Source organism: Myzus persicae, unplaced genomic scaffold, assembly GCF_001856785.1.
Source record: "Myzus persicae strain clone G006 unplaced genomic scaffold, MPER_G0061.0, whole genome shotgun sequence".
In the NCBI taxonomy this organism is placed as follows: Eukaryota; Metazoa; Arthropoda; class Insecta; order Hemiptera; family Aphididae; genus Myzus; species Myzus persicae.
The window spans coordinates 243,047-265,254 of record NW_019102171.1 but is presented as its reverse complement, the minus strand read 5'-3'; the positions used below and the strand labels follow the sequence as shown (position 1 = coordinate 265,254).

At 30.9% G+C, this 22,208-nt stretch overlaps 1 protein-coding gene across 7 annotated transcripts in view; it reads left to right on the top strand.

The window, feature by feature from the left end:
• Window positions 1-7,267: 7,267 nt before the first annotated feature.
• LOC111031450 overlaps window positions 7,268-22,208 on the top strand; it is a 238,595-nt gene continuing 223,654 nt past the window's right edge. For 2 of the 7 annotated variants that reach the window (XM_022311385.1, XM_022311381.1), the window contains exon 1: window positions 7,268-8,179. The gene's annotated coding sequence lies outside the window, so the exon portion shown is untranslated. Of the gene's footprint in view, window positions 8,180-15,035; window positions 15,104-16,006; window positions 16,071-22,208 lie in introns of those variants that run through there. The other 5 variants (XM_022311378.1, XM_022311377.1, XM_022311375.1 and 2 more) reach the window with 4 other exon arrangements.

Genomic DNA, 22,208 nt, shown 5'->3' with positions numbered 1-22,208 from the left:
AGTCTTCCGCCTTTGGACGGAGTTCTCGTTCTCGAGGTCATCGCTTTGACCACCAGAGCGCACGGCCCGCTACCCAACGCAACCGCCTCAGCATGACCTCTGGCGGACCAAGTCCAGATCCCTCACAACTCGTCAGACTACGTCCTTCTGGTTACAAATCCTACTTATAATATTTATGTTAACTTCTTTGATGCTAAGCTATCAAATAGTTGACGACACCATTAAATAAAGGACAAATACTTGAATATACTTAACTGCAACGCTTAACATAAAACTAAACAATCAACTACGAATTCACCGCTAGTTCGGTTCCACACGGTGACCCTGCAGTGACGACCTCACTAGTTCTCCGGTACTATACTACCATTGATTAAATATACATAATACATAGATAGACCAAGTCAATGGAAAATATGGGAACATGACTATCAGTAGCTAAGGAATGTCAATAGAAATCGAATACACTAATTAAAAGTATTTAAAACCACTAAATAATAATTATTTATTATGATCGAAAACAGGTGGACGATGAAAACATTTATACGGGTGATGAAGGGTACGCCGGCATAAGACCTTAAGTGTATGTCAAATCGCGTTAAGAAGTAACGTTAAGTTATTCTTCGGATATAAATTGATATTGAATATTATTTAGTATTTATTGAATTTGACCATTTTGACCTGATTCATTAAATTATTTTAGATTATGAGGGAAGACAGACAGTCAATTTAGGTCGTTTAGGATATTTCAAAATACAACAGTTATTTACCATAATAATGATTATACTTACATTGTATTGTTATTGAAGTTATCTATTATCACTTATATGTGCATAGATTTGTGTATAAATAATATTTCACGTACATTTGAACTTCAAATGTCTTTGAATAAAATTTTGCAAATATATTTTTAAGCTATTTGGGCTCATAATTTTGAAATGTACATGGTTTTAACAATTTTGGGTCTCGGATTTCAAAAAATCTAATATACAGGTTGTGATTATTTCTGTGTTTCCTAACACAATTTTTAATTTTGATATCAACAGATTGGCAATTGAACACAACATCCCCTATAGTTTTTCTAACTGAAATATCTATTCTGACTATACTGCTGATTAATCAACCTGTCCCCAAGCGAGCGACGAAATGCAAGCAGTTTTGTTTTTTTGTCGAGTTTTCGGGTGCACGTATGACACAGTGTAAAACCATATTTTTCACACCTACTTTTTTTGTAGCATAAAATATATAAAGTTAGGTACATATACTTAAAAATATAACAATAATATTCTTAATAGATTTTCAGTTATTCAAAAAATATGTATCGTTTTACAGTTTTTTTTTTTTTAAGAACAGTCCACTCATATGCATATTCTATAGCAGAGGCATAGTCCATAAGACAAGTAATAAAATCTTTCCAATAAATATTATGTTACCTGTTATTTCTGATATTTATAAAATTATTGGATTTTCAGATCTACCAAGTCGGATCATTTTAATGAATAGTCAAATAACAAAATATATCAATCTATAAGAAACGCTTGATTTTTGATAAGCTTGCTTTAGCCTTTAATTCATTAAATAATACTGTGACTATATTATAGGTAAAATTTAAATTATAGTGAATAATATGTGAACATATTTTAAGATTCGACGAACATAAATAAAAAATACAGACGGTATAATTATTGTTTATCCTCCATGAATTTCTTGTGTTTAAACTAAGTGAGATCATCTGAGAAATATTTTGACGTTAGGTACCATTTGTTTTTGAACAATACTTAAAACCACCAAAAGAGTTAGTCCTCGAGAAGTTGCAGCGTTGGTCCAAGAACGTTTAACATTGAAGACCGCGGTGATTATTTTCAGTTTTCACTGTTTTCACTGTTTATATTTTTGGGTTTAAGTTTAAGCTATAAATATTATTGAAATTATGGTATAGGTAGGTACTTGGTTTTCTTTTAGAGTACTTAACACACACAGCTTTACCAAGCAACATATTTGTGTATGTGTGTGAATGTGTGTGAGAAAGAGAGTGTATATACTGTACTTTGTGTACTGTAAACGTTGTTGGGCAGGAATTGAGAAGTATATGTGTAACGTAGGTATATAGATAGTATCTACGAATTAATATAGGAAGGTACTAGGTATCTATGCAGGTATAATAAAACTTAAAGTAACCAACGTAGTTGAAAAAGTTTTCTCTCGTATAACTTGTATAGTTGTACACATTTCGATATTTAAAAAAAAAATAAGAATAATAACTCTTTAGAAATGTTTCGTATGCTTAAAAGTTTACATAAAGTAAAGGTTTCATAAAATAAAACTAAGTATTTAACTGTCTGCGACTCAAAAAAAATTTCATGAGATTAGTTTCAACAAGTTTCAAACTTATTTTATGGTTCTGGTCTTAACGAGGGATGGAAGAGTTCAGAAATACGTAAATACGCGTAGAACTTTAAATTTATGCAAACATGTGTATAATAATATGTGTGTGTGTCTTTATTGCGAAAACTTTCAAAACTAAGTGCATTTAAATAAGTATCTTGGGTGAACCCATTGCAACTAACAACAGACTATACACCCAATACTTCATTATGTCGGAAAAATGAAGATGATAAGTTAATAAATATTATTTCTACCACACGAAGGCGTATAGGTATAAGTATAACTACTTACAAGTTACATTAGATTATTCAATTATTGAGAATATTATATAATGGTTATTTACTTTATTTTTGTTGTTTTTATTGTTCAAAAAATAAGTTCTTGTTGTATTCATTATTGAGTTATACAATTATTTACTACCTGCATTACTGTGCCGTAATAATTTAGTTCTAAAAAAATCCAAAGTGTATCTCTTGATATAAATCAAACTATGACATTAATTTTTTACCTATAACAAAATATGTACTTTAAAATTAATGTATTGTGTATACATTAACAAAATATGTACTTAATGTATACACAATACATTCATTTAAAAATGTTGAATTACTTATTAATTACTCTTGAAATTGTATACTAATACATTATTTTAGTTTAGGAACAATAGTTTGGGCTAATATACGATAATGGGATATGTGTAAAACCTATGCTTATGAACAAATCATTTTATAGTAATAGTGTGAAATAATGAAACGTATCTACGAATAAAACCTATACTCTATAATATACTTTATACTAGCTCCATTGCACCTATTTTGAGGTTTTGGGTGCACTACTTGGATTCGGGTGAACCGTACTTTTTAATGTTCAAGTGACGAGAATAGGTTTAAGGGTTAAAGGGTGGGGTTGTACAGTCGTTAATGTGTAACAGCCCAGTAGCCAACAGGTGTCTATCGTTCGAACTGTAAAGGCTTCAAGGGAAAGCTGGTGTCAAATGTGCAATCCTCTTAACCCTGGTATAAATCTCAGTTTGTATGCTTATCACTTTGAGTGAATCATGAGTGTATGTGGTATTGTGATGCGACGATTGGTCGAGTCGGATGTATAAAGAATTAGGGAATAAAGAGTTTATAATATTTTACTATTGAAATGAAATATAATATTATATTGTTTATAAAGAACGTTGAATAATTTATTTTATAGTATGTCAGTGGCGGATCCAAGGGAGGGGTAAAAGGGTAAATACCCCCCCCCTTGAGCTTATTATATTTAAATTTTATAAATGTATTTAAAAAAAAAATGTCGGTTGAATTTTTTTGTTTTGATAAAAAAAATTGTAGGAAATGTTGATAAACATGATACGGGTTGTCAGAATCAAACCACAGGTTAAGTAGGTATTAAGTATGTATGAATAGTATCTGATGGATATATTTTTATTACCCCCCCCCCCCCCTTTGATGAATTTCTGGATCCGCCCCTGTAGTATGTATATACCTAACTAGGTATAACTAATGTAGATACAATTTTAAAAGTTATACTAATATATTATACAGCGGTAAATGCATTTTTGTGCAGGGTACCTAATCTTAAAATGGATCGATCTATTTTTGATCAAAATTTTTCTATGCGTCCTTACAGTCTAAGGCTATAGGCTTCTTTTCACCAAGAAATTCAACCCCTATAGGCTATTATAATATGTTGATACGCAAATGAATTTCATTTCAGCTAATGACAAAAATCGTATATTTTTTGCTTATATTACAGAGTAGCCATTGCAGGTTACAGAAAAAAAAACCATAGTACGCTATTCGATATTTTGCATTTACAAGTTACTTTACGTAAGTTATATGCCGCCTTTTTATAGGCACCCTATGCATACAAATTGTACTTACATTCTACTAACAACATGATAAAAACATTGTTTAACGCACAGCTTTGGAAAATTGACTCATTTGCAATTAATTACTATCTTATTTTTACTATTTATTTTGTATTTATCTTGCACATCACATAATATTCAAAATGTATACACTGTGATTCTTAAAAGTACAAAGTTAAATGTAATGTTACATGGAACATGGATAGATATATTTGGCTGTATCAATCTGTTAGTAAAATAGTAAAAACGAATAAAGCCCGATAAACCTATTTTGACAAGGTTTTCACATACTATTGTATTGTATCATAATACTATAACGAAAAACGATGGATGGATAGATATCATTTTTAACCGGTTGGAGTTGGGTAATACGGCTAAGTATATAATAAACATGTGTACATTTTAATAAATAATAAAGAAATCGCTAAAGTCGAATTTAAATGAGTACCTAATGATTATAATGACATATATATTATTTATAACCATTTGGTTTGGATACTACAATAATAGTGATTCGTGAATTATAATATTCAATTCAGACTTTCACATTACTTACAGAATAAGGCGTTTCATGGTTCACAGTAAGTAATTCAGAATCAATAAGCACCAGTAGATAATTTAACTAAAATACTGGGTGACAAAAATGTCACCCAGAGAAAACTTTTTGTCACCTAGTAGATGATGACTTAATTACTGGGTGATAACGATTTTTTCTATATTGAAATGATCTATACTTATATTTTAGATTATTGCATAATTTTATATTACAATTGTTTCCTATGTTTTATTTTGTTATTTATTCGTTTAATATATACGATATAATATATCATCTCAATTCATATCACAGTGAATAATAAAATACATCTTACACATAATACACAGTACACACCATATAAAGCTACATCTAATGAGTATAATTGATATAATGATATTTTAAAAATAATATAAAATAATGCATATGATTTACAAGAAAAAATATGCCTATCTAGTGATAAAACTAAAACTAATTATAATAATCAATATTTTGATTATTATTAGAAATTAATATAATAACCGTGGTTAGAATTTAATTACCACATAATCATGTAAAAATATTTTTTACAAAAGTGAAGCCGATAACGATTAAAATTATAACATCAGACGATAATTATTTCGTACGCATTGAAACGAGAATCCTCTGGTCTTAACACTCTTAACACGTTTTATTAATATGGTAGGAAGGTATTTAGTATTTAGTATTTACTATACACTCAGCGTTCCAACGATATAATATTAGATATACCGAGTAATTATTGTTCGGGTGGTCGTTAAAAGTTTTTAAATAAACTTTTCACAAACAAATTAGGCGCACTTATTGTTTCAAACGACGGCTTTAAATTCGTATATATACGAACCGTCCAGACATTAGATGGAAATCGATCATTGCATGCGCATACTCGGCGGCGGCGTGCCTATAAAACGTTTACGCCAACGTTACGGCAAACTTTGATGAACAAATATGTTTTGTAAACGACTTTTCCACGTCTAATCGAGTCCGTAGTTTTTCAAGTTTACAAGAAATCCATTCAGCGAAAACTTTGGTCCGTATAAAAAGAGTAAAAAAAAAGTGGGCGGAAAACGACGACGGGCCATCAAATTATTTATAAAGTTTTACTCGGCAACTTTTTTCATATTTTTTCGTGTAAAAATAAATAAAAGAAAAGAAGAAAAAACCCTAAAGTAAAGTAGAAAGAAAAATATATACGTATTTATACTCTGCAGGGTGTCGGGGAGGATAGGCGGGCGAAGTGTCGCGGGGTGAAAGCAATCAAAACTTCGCCGTCATTGAGCTTTGCGCACAGGAGAGGCGGCAGCAGTGGTGGCAGTGGAGTGCTACGTTCTATATATATATATATATCTATATACATCACGGCTTGCTCGGATATCATTACTCGCTCGGCAACTTTTCCGCGGCCACTAAAAGTCACGCACTCTTTTCGAAGCGACAATCACAGATCTCAGTTCTGCTGTAATATTGTATTTCGGTATTAAACGATGTAGCTTATACCAATTGTAATATTTTATTGTATACATAAAAAACAATCATAATTACAATCAAACCCTCTCTCTCACTTTGCACGAGCGCGCCGTATTATTATAATATTATTTATAGGTACCGCAGTCCGCAGCTATGTTATACATTTGTACTTTATTTACTCTCGCGCGTTAGAGCGTCTGTTGATCTGTGTTTTGTAATTAGCGCCAATTTCATCGTGTATGATATATTTATAATACTATTTTCCCAAGATTCCCTGTCCAAGTTTCCGATAATACGGATCAAATGATTGAAATCGTGAAAAACACACACAGACGTGCTCTAGAATGGCGTAAGCAGCAGTGTGTCTGTCGTCGAAAAGATCGCGATGTTTAAGTGTCTTGGGCCGAGGGGGTGGCGGCTGTGGCGGATAAAAAGTTCGACGGGCGCGAGGGGCTCAAAAGAATGGGGAGCGCGAGGAACGGAGTAAAAAGAGCGGAACGGAGAAAAAGAAAAAAAGGAAAAAACTCTAACGAATATAGAAAAGAAAAGCGAGGAAAAAGTCGAAGTCCGCGAACGAGCCAAACGTAGCGGCGGCGGGGTTGGTAGGAGACGGCACGCGCGACGAGAGGTGGAGGGGGGCTTGTTGCTGTTTAAAGTAATTTCTTTCGGCGCGCGCGGGACAATCGGCGGCGGCGGCTTCGGGTGCTGGGTGGGCTGCGGAAGGGGAGGGCAACGTTCGGTCTGGACACAAAAACGGGAAATGGAAAAGATTGGATAAAGTGCAGCGCCGCTCGTCGTCGTCGTCGTCGTCGTTGCCGCCGCCGCCGCCGCCGCTGCTACGTGGGGTGGGTGTGAGGGGTAGTCAGCGGCGGCGGCGCGCGGGACCGATGCAAGGGATCGTCGGTGGGCCGCGCGCGGAAGGGGTGCCGGCGGCGTGCGACAGAGATAGCGCGTGTAAAAGTTTTTCCAGTCGAAGTTTCGCAGTCGGTGTGATTATACCGTTTCGTGTTGAACGGCGGCAGCCGCCTTTTACCCGTGCGCCGCTCACCGCACCCACACGCACGCGCGCCCGCCACCGTACTTACACGCACGTGGACACGACGCCGTACATTATTATTATTATTATTATAACACTATAGTCGTATCGTTTTCGACCGTTTTCCAACGTCCGTCGCCGCGGCCACATAGCGTCGTCCGTCAACTATAAAATTAATTATATCGCTGTTATTATTATTTTGTAATTCGTTTCGGTGCGGAATATTGCAATATAATTTATTTATCTACCGCTGGACTTTTTTTTTTATCGGTGGTGCACTTATCGCTGTCTCGCGTGATCGTTCCGTCCTGTCGCTCCGACCGCGTAAGATATTCGCGGTGCATGTCAGTTTTTGGTCTTCGTTCGGTTATTTTAATCTTTCAATAAGCGCAAAACGTCCGCGGAAAAACACGAGTTATTGATTGGGCACGAGCGGAGTTTTTGTTTTCGCCTTGCTCGCCGTCCGTGGCGCGCGCGCTTCCCGCCACCACCGCCGACGACAACGTTGTCGCTGACGACGACTACGACGACGACGACGACGACTACGCCGACGACGACGATAACGCGGCAACGAGTGTTTTTCCGCGAACTCTTTTCGCAACTCCTCCGTCCGCCGCCGTTCCCGCGCGCGCCAATACCGTCCCGCCCGGGTCAGGCTCTTGGCGCGCGCGTTACCGCCGCCTCCGGCACAGACCGGTCGCGCGCGCCGCGTTCGCGACTAGGCCGCTGACCGGTGTGAGCCACAGCTGCCGCCACTGCCGGCGCTCTCGCCACTACCGACACGGCTGTCGGACACGATTAACTGCCGGCCACGCGCCCCTATGCGTTTTCCTATTTTGTTAACGACGAAATTATCGTGATCGAGGTGAGTGATTGACCTTTACTCGCGACACGCCACGATTATAAATTACTTTAATAATATTATTACCTATTTATTATTACTATCACTTTAATCGTCCACTTGATGGTTAATTCTTTTTTCAGATAGCTATGACTTCGAGATTACTAATGATATTTATTATTTTTATGATTATTATTGTTATTGGATAACTCACGTAGGTATATTATTGTGATCACTCCAACCAGATATTATGTTCGCTTTTCGTATGTCTGGACTCTGGACGTTTGAGTATGTAGAGTGACGGATATGCATGCATAGTTTGAAATTGTACAAATGCCTTCAATGCATACAAAACTTTTTTCGGCCAGTTGAAAATCTAATCGTTTCCTTGATGAAAATCCCCGATTTGTATTCATACTTAACTTTTATACAAGTGTATACATGGTTTGTTTTTGTATTTAATAAATAGCTTATTATTTTTATAAACTACAAGTAAAATAATCTTGAGAAAACATTTTCACAGCTATATTTTTCGTTATGTAATATATGCCTACCTTAGGTACTAACGAATGTCAAGACTTGGATCAAGAGCCCAGGGGCGTCATTTCAATATATGTCAGGGCAGGCATAAGAATTGCCGACCTAGTATGTATACACATTTTAAGTACGAATCTAAAAAAAGCGGTTCGCTCGATCGTCCCCTACCTACCATTATATTATGTTATAATTATATACACTGAAAGCTGTACTTGTGATTCTTCCTATGCTGAAAGGCTGATTTTTGGATAGTCAACAGACTGTAGGCATCACTCTGGAGACCAATTTCTATAGGGTGATGAGTAACCAGTATATCTTAAATCGTGATACTAACTACTAAGTAATAACATAGAACAATAATAAACAGGTAATAATATACCGTGTTTTCTTTATCTCAACATATCTATTTGATACAATTGTACTCTTACCGTAGATTACTGGTAAATCATTGTCGATTCATGAAGATTTGTATGTTGTTTCACGGCCCGTAATTACTCTAGGGCAGGTTAAGTCCATGTTGACCTGACAGCAGGCCCAAAGCTACTTTAAAATCTGAGGTTAGGCAAATGCATACTTCAGCCCCAAATGACGCCCCTGACCAAGGCATACTAGGTACACTTTCTAAAAGTTTAAGATTATGTTATATTTATATACATAGTATAATACCTATATCGCAATAATGATTTATACATAGGTGTACCACAAAAAAAATTATTATACCTAATCTGAATAAGACCATTCATAAAAAGAAAAAAAATTATCATTTTTATTGAACCTATTACTATAATATTTATATACACTACAATATATAATTGGGTATGATATAATAGTATATTATGTTAGATTTAAAATATGAATAGATAAATCATGTATAAAAACATAATAAGTAACTTCAATATTTAATTTAACTGTACCTATAGATTGATGATATTATAGTGTTGCTAAATTATTAAACTTATTAAAAATATCAAATATGTTTAAGCTTGTCATTAATTATGTAAATCATATGTGTGAACAATTTAAGTAATCAATAATCATAGATTCCGATACTTCTAAATAATTTAAAAATATGTTCAATAATAAAAAAAAAGTAGAAAATAAAAGTCTGTACCTATAATACCTATTATGCAAGAACATTAAAATATTGAAGTAGCTTTAGAGTTAAAACATTAGGTACCTATCTAGTATCTATTAATCTTAACGACAATTTATAATAATAATAATATAATTATATGTTATGCCATCTAATGTGTTTGATATTTTGATGTATACATCATAATTTTCAAACATTTTGAAGATTATTGACTTATTGCATACAAAATTAAAAACTTGTTTGAACTAACTATATTTGAAAATCTATAATCCTTACTTTTTGTTCGTATTGTTGTAAAATATGATAAATTTAAATTTAGCTAAATATACCATAGACTCACACTATAATATATTTTGTGTAATGTTAAAACTGTAAAGTTAGGTAATTATTTGATGTTTACTTAGCAATATTAAGTTAAAAGAAAGACGAAAATATACTATTATTATACACAATTACTTACACTGTCACACTTCCCAGTAAATTATACGTCTTGTATAATATTATAATAATATGCTATTCTATTTGAAGTTAAAAATAAAATCTATTTAATTCAGTCAATATTACATTTGTACCTATCAATTTATTAATATATTCAAACATTCCAATATTTCATACCATAAATAATTCATATCTGCACCAAGAAATCAACAGGTGTTGGTCCATGTGGAAAAATCGTAATTTGTTTCTGCATATATAATATAATATTATGCAGTTTTTTTAACTACAGAATAACAATATCACTCTAATGTTCCTAATTCACGATAAAATAGTAGTTTTTATTATTGGTATATTTTATAATTCATACTTTCCGCTATATCAGAGTATTCAAGTATAATTTTACATACAATTTACAAGTCAGTATTAAAACCAATTTTTGTTCTCATGTCTAGTAACTTAAAATAGTACGATATTATGATTGACACATTGGACGAAAATGTATTAAAATCAACTATAAAGATAATAATATATTAAATATACCAGCATATCCCATATATAGATTTGGTATTTGTGTTATTATTAGTTATTATTAAGTATATAGGTATTTATCTACATTGAGTATTGACCGTCTATGCTTTTTAGCTACAAATTATACTTCAAAAATAAAAATATTAATTAATATTATATTTATACGAACCAAATAAATTTGTTGGCTAGTGACTGAATTCAATCATTTTAAGATTATTCAAATTAGTTGGATGAAATGTATTTGTAGCTTTTATAATATCTCATTTTATATTTTTTAATATTACTAAAAAACTATTATTTTAAATCAAACGATAGTAAAATGAAGTAAAAATAGTTATACTGTTATTTTGTATGAATTAATAAAATTGATATTAATTATTGTCCATTGTATTGTATTCAATCTTCGTTATTATATAGGTAATACAACATACATATTTGACATATTTTATTTGTAATTTTCAACAAGACTTAAAATTAATTAGATAGCAATCCAAGGTTAAGGATTATTGTAACTTGTAAGTTGTTACACTGTATATATAATGAAACGTTTTAACGAAAAAAGAAAATCTATTGTTATTTATTGGTACACTCAGTCTGAGTGTTTATTGCTAAACGTTGGTGGCATTCATTAAAATGTTATACTACACTAGTATTAATATGATTTTTCAATAACCTAAGAATCGTTTTGTTAGTATTTGTTACCATTAATCACATTCACTAATTTTATAACATTGTAAATAAACCTGAGTTATTGGAAAAGCAATCGAATATTATACTACACGTTGCGTTAGTAATTATTTGTAATATCATGCAACGAGAATTGAAATATTGTACTATTGTAGAGGTATATTTTGAGAAATAAATCATTCTGAGTTATAAATAATTTAATTTTTGACAGAGGTTAAGCGTTATGCTTATGTATAACTGCTATAATGTTATAGCTACTTCCATCACTCTCACTGACAATCCAATTCGTCGGCTTAAGCGTAAAATATGGCCTAGACCTTCTTTATTATTAAACTGAAATCTTAGTATAACTAAAAGCTAAAAAAAACAACTGAATCCTGCATGGATGAAAAAGAAAACATTTGAAGTAACTTGTCAACCTGACCTATAGCTTTCAATCAAGCCGAAGTGTCCATTTACTCCATGTAACAGCTTTTCTTTGTAGGTATTAAATAGTGTATTTAGAATATGTACAATATACATACTGCAATATTTAATTATTGATAAAAAACAAACAAATACAAATTGCTAGTAGTAAAATACATTAGGTACAGTATTGTAAAATACAATACCTGCTGATGTATGATTTTAAATTAGATAGTCAACATACATACATACATACCTACTATATTATAAATTATAGTATAATAATATGTTTTATAATAGTGTATAGGTACGTCGGGAATTAGTACCTACACGGAATATTAATTAAACGTATTCGTGAGCATTGAATTAAGACAATCATTTACTTATATTTTCTATACATTTTAATTTGAAAATACAATATAGTAAAAAAAAATACTGATTATATTATTTAAAATCAGATAGTCATTAGTCAATATACATTTATACCTGCTATTATATTTAACATTCTTTATAGTAAAGCACATCGTGAGTTAGAGCTCAAAAATTAAGTAAAAAACGAATCGAAAAAAAGTAGTCTTGAGCATTTCAATCCAAATATAAGTCCTATAACCGGAGTATAGGTAGGTAACAGAAAAGTACGATGGTGGCGTCGTCGGTTAAAAACTGAAAAAAAAAAGGTAACAGAAAGGTGTTTCTTCTGTATTCATATGGAATTAATAATTTAGATATAAATATAATTAAATTAAAATTTTAGAATTAGGTAATCAAAACATAAAAGTAAATTTCCAGTTATTTTTCAAAATATTGGGGAAAATATAATAATACAAAATAAATTAGGGAAATTAGGGAATAAAGATTTAGGAATTGGTATACAAAACCCAGTATTTCAATAAATCGGTTTTATGTTTTTGTTATATTTCAATAACTGTGATAACGATAAATTTTCCCAAAATATTTGTATAAGTACTTAGGTTCTTATTTTGTAATATGTATTGACATAGATAATTTGCGACTTGTTTCTTATTAAAAAAAAATTCAATTTATGTTAAATAATGATTTAATCTCGGATTTAATTGATTAAACTTCAAATGTTTTCAAATAGGGTACACGAAAGTCGTGAAAACGTCATAACCTCATCTAAGATAAATTATGACAGTTATGATAGTGGGTCATCTCAATTTAAGAGATTTATTTTAATTTTAATCAACGTAACTTTGAAGTTAACAATAACATAATTAGTAATTTTGTAGTGTTAAAGATGCTTTGAAGGGCAAACAAAATATTTAAAAGGGTTTGGATTTAAAATAGAAGACATTCATTTAAGTTTTAGATAATTCACGAGCTCTTACTAGGCAGTGATGATATAATGATAATGATAATGATTTAATTTATTTTATCAACAAATGACGACAAGTTTATTAAAATTAAAATTATTTGTTTTGATAGTTTTTGGTGGATTTTAATATTTTATGCATTTTTTGTAGCTAAGTCAAAAACATTGCTTTATAATTAAAAAACTATAAATGGCATAGCATTAACAGAGTTTTATGTACTATGTCGTATGAGAAATGATTCAATATCATTAATATTTCACAATAGTTTTAAATTTAATAAATGTATTAAATGCATTGTTGTGTAATGTCTATACTTTATTAACTGAATACATAATTAAGTTTTTCCGATAAAAGTTAATAGTTTTTTTTACACAATGATAAATGTAATGTAAAATAATTTGTGTTCACAAAGAAATAATATTCATTTGCATTTATTACAATTCATTAAGATTAAATAAAATATACATGTATACCAATACCAGGTACTCGTGAATGCAAGTTTAGTCTGTATAGAACATGTACAATTATAAAAGGTTTCCAACAGTAGATACGCATTACTGCAATATCGTCGTTAAGGGGATTTTTTTTTTAATCGGCAACTTTTACTTGAAAGATTTGAATGAATATGTAATATGTTTTTCACTTACCTATTCATGTACTTATATTGTACGTGTATAATTTGTATACTTACTTAAATTATATTGTAAATGTCATTAAAGTACATTAACTAGTTGATCGCCGTTTCCCTCATAAATTATAATATGAGATCTCACCAAACTTTGTCTTGACCGCCGCGGAATTTTTGCTTATTATAGTACTAGAGCTAGGGTGGCCATGTTAAGAAAATAAAAAACGGGACATTTGTTACTTCTCCAAGCCCCCCCCCCCCAAGAAAAACCTTTTCATAATCCATATATTATATTCACACATACATATGTACATAACCGTAGAGAGTAATAAAATAACGAACAGAATAGAATAATAATAATAATGGAATCAATATAATTATAATATATAATATCATTGACTACAAAATTATAAATAATATTTTAATGATATTATATTATATAGAACGTAGAACCGCGATTTAAAATTTTTTTTATCTTAGTATAAATATAAATCGTGCGTAGAACGACATACCTATTATTCCATACAATATGTTTCATGCTTATCGCTAATTTTACTGTTCGTCGGCATTGGGACTATAACTTAGTAGAAGGTCTATGGACTCGACGTTCGTTCCGCGAATAGCGTTATCTGTTATTTATAAATTTGATTTCTAATTTTAAATATATACAGGATTAAAACTGTTTTATATTTGTTTCATACATCCGATATTTTTTTCACAAACATAATATAATAATATGGAAATAACGGGATTAAAATGGGCCATCTTCTAAAAACGGGAAAATAATAGTCCAGTTCGAAGTTTGTCTGGACAACGGGACATGATGACCAAAAAAGAGACAATCCCGTTTTAAACGGGACTTCTGGTCACCCTGCACCAGAGAAGAACTGTGAATAACAATAGTATTACGATTTACGAGCGGCGGTAAAACATCTCGCAGTGATGTAGGCTGTCTTGACGAAAAAATACAGTGATGTAGTCTGTCTCGACGACCAAATACAATGATTTATAATTTCTATATAATATCTTATACTACAACTACCCAGTACTGCCATTCGTAATTGAGTAAACGAGTAAACAAAAAACGCCCTCTATATTTTGCCGCTTTCCGTACACTCATTGCTCGTCGAGAAGTATAAGGACTGGTTTTTTCATACGTTTACTTAAAAGTTAAGACAGTCATGACTAAATTAATAGAGACAAATAAACGTTGTTATTGACTATTTGCAAAACAGTTTAAGAACGAACATCTAGGTGCAATGATTAGAACTATGTCACATTACGTATGGTCAATTCAGGTAACATTTTCAGTTCACATAATATTTTGTGATATACTTATATAGTTATATAGTATATATCTAGTTATATTTTATAATAAGTTCAATCTCTTCTGACCTCGCTTCTGACTTATTTGTTTATAGGTAGGTACATATTTATGTTATTCAACAGCTTCATCCACAAATTATTGTGAGCCTTTTATTTTTATCGTGTACCAAATGTACTTAATCATATACCCGGGATTATTTTCTATACCAATTGTTCATTTCATTTTTGTAACTTTAATTACTCATAAAATTAATTGCAAGTTTCGATTTTCAAAATGTTATGTGTGTTTAATACCGTAGGTTCACTGTACTGTGTACAGGCATAAGTATACTTATACAATTTAGTGAATTTTAATGTCTTAAACTCATTCCCTATATTTATAATTTATTAATGTTATCAAAAGAAATCTAAAAGTAAAAAAAATATACCGTCTGTAAGAAAACACATTTAATATATTATTTTATAATTAGTATTTATAATATAAATTCTTCCTTCTTCTGTACAGAAATCTCGAGGTCTGACTTGTTTGAATCTTATAAATGTTGAATTCATTTTAAAAGTACCAACCTAGTAGTCCGAATCATTTTATATTTATTATATTTGTAAAAGTTTAAAAGGGCATGAAGTATACGGGGACAAAGTGCAATTCAATCATATTATTATACTGCAGTAACTGTATTGACTTAAATATAACATACTAGTAAAAAAAATTCTCAAACATGTTCTACCTATGTCGGGATATTATTTTGAGTTCTGGATAGTGGATGTAACTATTTTATTCATAATTATACACATAAAAATAAATATATAACTTTTTTAAATTACTATTTTATTTTCGAACAAAAATTAGTATTAATAACATTATATGCATTTAGATGAAAAAGAATAAAAAATGCTCAATTGTATTGAAAGATTCGTGATGGTGATTATTAATAATACGTAAGTAATACATAAACTCTAAGATATCTATGTTTATGTAACTAATACATTTATAAGGTAGTGAAATTGTAAAAAGTAAAACGGATCTAGAACACACTGAAATTGTATTAAAGTATTTGTATATATTGTGTATTAGTGAATTGCATATACTCCAGGGGTACATACCTATAGAGTTATAGCAGTGTTCTCATTCGACCAAAATATTTTTGGTATATTTTCATAAACGATATTGTCGATATTTAGTGCACGCAATAAAAATGGATATTTATTTTACGAATTATGCTTTAAACCGCGAACTGCAGTACCTATTCAACAACAGATTTTGGGTAGATTATCGATTTGATCGTCCTAACAAGTAACGATATTCGAGGATGAATATTAATATAAGCATTACAATCGACGCGTAAGTCTTGAAGCCATAATATAGTAATATGGACATGCAGGCATGCAGCCGCTGTTAAATACAACGAAATAATTACGCGGTGTGGTCACTCGTTTGGTCGGCACTCGGCGGTCTATTAAGAGTTTGTCGAGTGTGCAGCCGTCGTCGTTGTTGGATTTCCCTCTATTATGGGAAAAGTTTTACGAAACGCAGAAATGGTAGCCGGCGGACCGGCATGCACAGTACCCCGCGCGAAGTCCGCGTCGACGGGGTCGGTGGCGGCGAGTCACCCCGCAATGGCCGGACGCGGGTGAACGAAGAGCAAAATACTGTTTAAAACTTGGCCCCTACGCTCGTATAACAATGTAATAATATAATGCAGTTATGTTTGTTGCCACTGACAATCTTCTAGCAGACGCCGACGCCGCCACCGCCTCCGTCGAATGGTTAAGGAAAAGTTTTTTTGGCGCGAAGTTTGTTCGGGACTTGTTTTTAGAAACTTTTTTTTTTATTTCCATTTCTCTTTACCAAAACTTTTACCGGTAGTTAATATCTACGGTGGCGGTGGTTGACGGGAGGGGGTGGGGGGCAAAAAGTGAACTTTGGAATTACTTTTGATGACGCAGATTATTGGATCGACCATTTAATCCACCGAATAAATATTTCCGTTATACTCCGCGCATGTATTGCCGTTCCTTCGTTGTTTGTTCGATTTGCCTTCCCACTATGTACATTTGTTTCCTCGTTCGATGTATATATGTATACATTATATTTAGTAATAATAAAAAAAAAACATATTACTGCAATGAAAAACACGATGGAAAAATGTAAATTGAATTACCAAAGTTATTATAGCGATCTGGCTTTTACTTAACAACACAAGTTACGCGAAAAAAACCAAATATCGTAGAATTAAATTAATACAAGCGTACTTCGTTTTAACCGTATTGATTTTGTTATTCTCGTAAAACCTAAAATATACAGACTTTAAGATTTTTTCTTGTATTTAATATTTTAAAAATGCTTATGATTTAATTAAAAGAATTTTTTTATCATAACTTGTAGGTAGGTACTAGATATTTTTTCAGATGTAAGGTATACCAACAAGTTTATTTGTGGTAATGGTAATTGGTATAATTCTTTGACTTAAAATCATTTAATCGCCTATTTTTTTTAAATTAATTTAAATTACATTTTAAGGAATTTGTTTCATAAGATGTTTGCATTGTTTGTTCTTGTGTTTAAATTTTTTCCGGTAGACAAAGTAATTTAAAAGTTTCAATTAGTTATTTCTATTGATAATCGAGTTTGGTTGATACTTTTAAAAGATCATTTTTCGATTTTCTTAGTAGTTTCTTCAAGTGTAATGTTGTAGAAATTAAAATGGTTGAAATCTTGATTTGACGCAGTTATAATCCATCTTCACACAAAATTATTTTTCAAATTTGACGAACGATTAATTATTATTGATTTTAAAATTATAAATTAATTCCTCAACACACCACGATATCTCAAACTGAAGTGATTGAAGTGACATAAGTGTCAAATGCCTGATCGAGCGTAGTGCCAAAGTATAAACATTAAAATATAATAGTGTGTATCGAATTATACCTATTGAATATATATAGTCACAAAATTGTCTCACTTTTTTTATTTTAAGCCCGAATAAGTATATTTTGTCAAACACATATTCTAGGAAACGTTAACTTGATACCCATCCACTTTTCATTTATTATATAAAGGCTTAATGTGGGAAAAAATTCCAGAAGGGACTAATGTCTCTACATAGTTTTAACTTTTAAGCGTTCCATATATAATTTTATGTATAATGTCGAATGTATTAAATCCTAATTTGTCAGAGGGGACGCTCTTTAAACGCCGCCAGTGGTAGGGGGACTGAGTCCTCCTACGTCTCCCTCCACTTTAACCCCTGTATAAAGGGCAATGATAATTTCCAAGAATCAGAATAAACACTTAAGCTTCTTTACCACAGTTAATAAACCTCAATAGTCAATAAACAAATTAAACTAAAATCTGTAGTGTACGTGGATGCATTTTCCTGGCACCCCCACTTTCGAATTTTGGAACTAAACCGGGGGCTTTCGATTGTTCTTCGTTTGTTCTTGTTTGTTCCGAACATTTTCATCGTTTCTTCCATTTTCGTTCCCGACTTATGGCCGATTTACTGTGGGGTTAAGTTAACCTTTTGCAAATCGGTCTTAATAATTCTCAAATCAATATTTTTTTCTGTCGAGACTTTGTCTGGTGGATTCAAAAAAATTAAACATTAAAAAAAAAAAATTAATTGACCTCTTTTATTCAACTTGGGTTTTTATTTTTGTTCAAATTGGGTTTTTTGTTATTGAATTTAAATTTTTTATCAAATTAAAATTTTTTAATTTAACTTAGATTTGTTTATTCAAAGTAGATTTGTTTATCATTAAAACAATTTGGAATTGATTTGCAGAATATAAGAGTATTTTTTGAATCCACCAGGCAAAGTCTGGGGGCTGGCAAAAAACTTGTAATATTTGCCAAAAAAAAAATAATTACGGGGATGGTTCAGACGACGAAATTTTTGGAACAAACAAGAACAAACGTAGAATATTCGATAGCCCCAGGTTTAGTTCCAAAATTCGAAAGTGGGGGTGCCAGGGAAATGCCCCTACTACAGATTTACATACCTACCCTAGGTGCATTTCCCTCGCACCCCCACTTTCGAATTTCGTAACCAAACTGAATAATGCCATTAATCATAAAACTATATCTATATTAAAATATTTATCATATGTTCAATATTTTAGCTATTGACGATTTACAAATTGATGTCCTTTCATAACATTATTTATCCATATACATCATATATCCTTGTACATATGTAGAAAGGGGGTTTTGTTGTCTCATAGCCTATAGGTAATAATTGCGAACTGACTTCAAATTTCTCGGTATAAATAAACACCTAATACAAAATTGTGTATTTTTATATTGTCCAATTGAACCAAGTGGAAGTTAAACTATAAAATACCCAATAATTATCGAATCAACGGTTTTAATCTCATTTCTGATATTGGTAGGTATAGGTAGTAGAGTCTTAATTATTTCGATAGTAAAACTATAGGCATATCTAACTACTAAATATAAAAAAAATAATGGTTATATTGTATATTTGTTTTAGAACATTTTATTTAATTAAATCAACTCTACTTATTGTATAAATTAGGTACTCTTTAAATCACCATAATTATTACCTATATTATCATATTATTTTTATAATGCTTTTTGAAGGTTAAAATAATAATAAATTGGTACCCATCATTTAAAAAGAAAAATTATGCAGCCATACGTCTCGATAAGATAAAATACAACCATTCTACTCGTTCCGAACATTTCACTATAACTACCTATTTGAGACTAAGGGTTTTTCTTTCAAGTGTCTTTTACATATTATTGTATACGCACCCACACACACATGCCTACTCACGCATTTGACAAAAATATGTTTAGATCATATTTGAGCTGCTTTAGAAAAATAAAAAAATACTGCTACTCCTCCCACACGAATATTCATTCCGAAACTTTCGTGTGTTACTTCCGTATAGCCCAGACGTACTACCACGTGGAACAATATCATAATATATGCGTAAAAACTTTGCCGCGACACGACGACAATGGAATTACCCGAAAACCTTTCAGTCGACTTCTACATAAAAACCTACTAACGGAACAGCTTAGGGTCGATGGGATGGTGGAGGGGGTGTACCGTTCGATATGAAAATAAAATGGAAATAACTTTCTGGGTACACGGAGGAAATGGAAGTTGAGCACAAAAAAAAAAAATGAATAAGAATCAAACATGTATTCACGAAAGAACATTATTTTACCACTGCTATTTACTTTATGCTTAAAAATATGTTTCGCCCTTCCGGATGAATGATTAGGATAAACTATTTGAAGCATTTGAAAGAAATGTTGTTTTTATTTAACATTTAGGTAAACATATTTCCAAGTCGTAAAAGTTACGTAGAGTTTAAAATTGTGAACATTTACGTATACTGTGTTGCTCTACAAGCTACATTTCGAAACTTTAAACTCGAAATAAATTTTTTCTTCCAAAATTAAACCTACGATATCATTTATTGTTAAAATTTAGTAAACAATTGTTAAAGTCAACTATTAATTTGAATAATGTTTTTAATATATTAATACACACTTTGTTACAGTAGTTTCCGTAAAAAATAAAAATAAAAATATTATATTATTGCCGTCAAGTTTCATGAGCTGTTTTGATACTATAAATAAATATAAATATAATGAAATAATTTTTTATAATTATTATGAAATATTCTAATTATAAACCATTAATATTAGAATATCTTCAAATTTAAATACTTATAAAATATTTGATTTTATTGTTCAAAAGACATACAATATATCAAGGTATGATATATCGTATATATTAGAGAAAATAAGAATGTGAAAAAAATGTATGAAATCATCCAATAAAAGGCTATTATTAATCAAACATACAGGATTGAAATCATGAAATAATTTTAAATATTTCATCGTAAAATAACTGAGACAATTTATCCTTCGTCACTGTGTATTAGGGCGTCAGCGTTTTCGGCCAAAATGTACCCTTGCCTTTTAAGCCGAAACTTATCTTTCCCTTTTCGGCCAGTACAGTTTTCATTAAAATTTATAATTGTAACAACTGCACTTAAAAATTTGTGTATTTAATTAAATTGTATCCAAAAATGTGTACCTACAACTACAACTGTGTGAAAAAAATAAAGTAAAATAGTTTACAATAACATATTGCATTTGTCCAATAAAAATTTATACAGCATTATACACCTAATTAAATTATAATAACAAAATAATATGCGTTCATGATTATGTCAAATATTAAGATTTCATTTTGAAAAGTAAAGGCCATAATATAAGTAAAATTTGTAAACAATAAAAATAATTTTGATTCGACTAATGTAATAATATGTTACAACATTGTATGCCATTTTGACAATTATTTTATTTCATTATCAAAAAATTGTTAATACACAGTTGTAGGTAATAATCTTATAAAAAAACCCCCATTTTTGGAATACAATCATATTTAATTAAACTTAAAAACTGTTAAGTTTAGTTGTTATAGCTAAAAATTTTAAAGAAAACGGTACTAGCCGAAAAGGAAAGAGTAAATTTCGGCCGAAAAGGGGTCGCCCGTATTACAAAGGTAATGGAATTTTCTTCTAAGTGGAATCTAGTAGATAGGTACTAAACTCTATTGAAATAAAAATAATAAAAATAAAACCTCAGGCTCTTGTGGGTTGAAACCGTAAAAGATGGTAATATTTGGAATATATAAAATAGTATAGCATTTAATATTTATATTCAATAAATTAATAATTAATATTTTATTATATATTTATATTTATCATGTAGGTAATTCATGTTCAAGGTTTACTAATTTATATTAATGTCTAGCTCAGTTTTCTATAAGTGAATACATTCATATCTAATAATATATTACATAGTGTCTATGAGAAGTATTAATTCTAATCGCATAAACCTTTTAACATAATATATATATATACACATTTGGATTGTGTTTAAAACAAAAATAAGTATTCATAATTTAAAGACACTATAATATTAAAAAGTAAAGATTTTTTTTTTAAATTCCTGGAAGGGCAATACATTTCTTGTTCTTTTTTGTAGTCTTAGTTTCATAATATTCTTATCTTAACTATCTATTC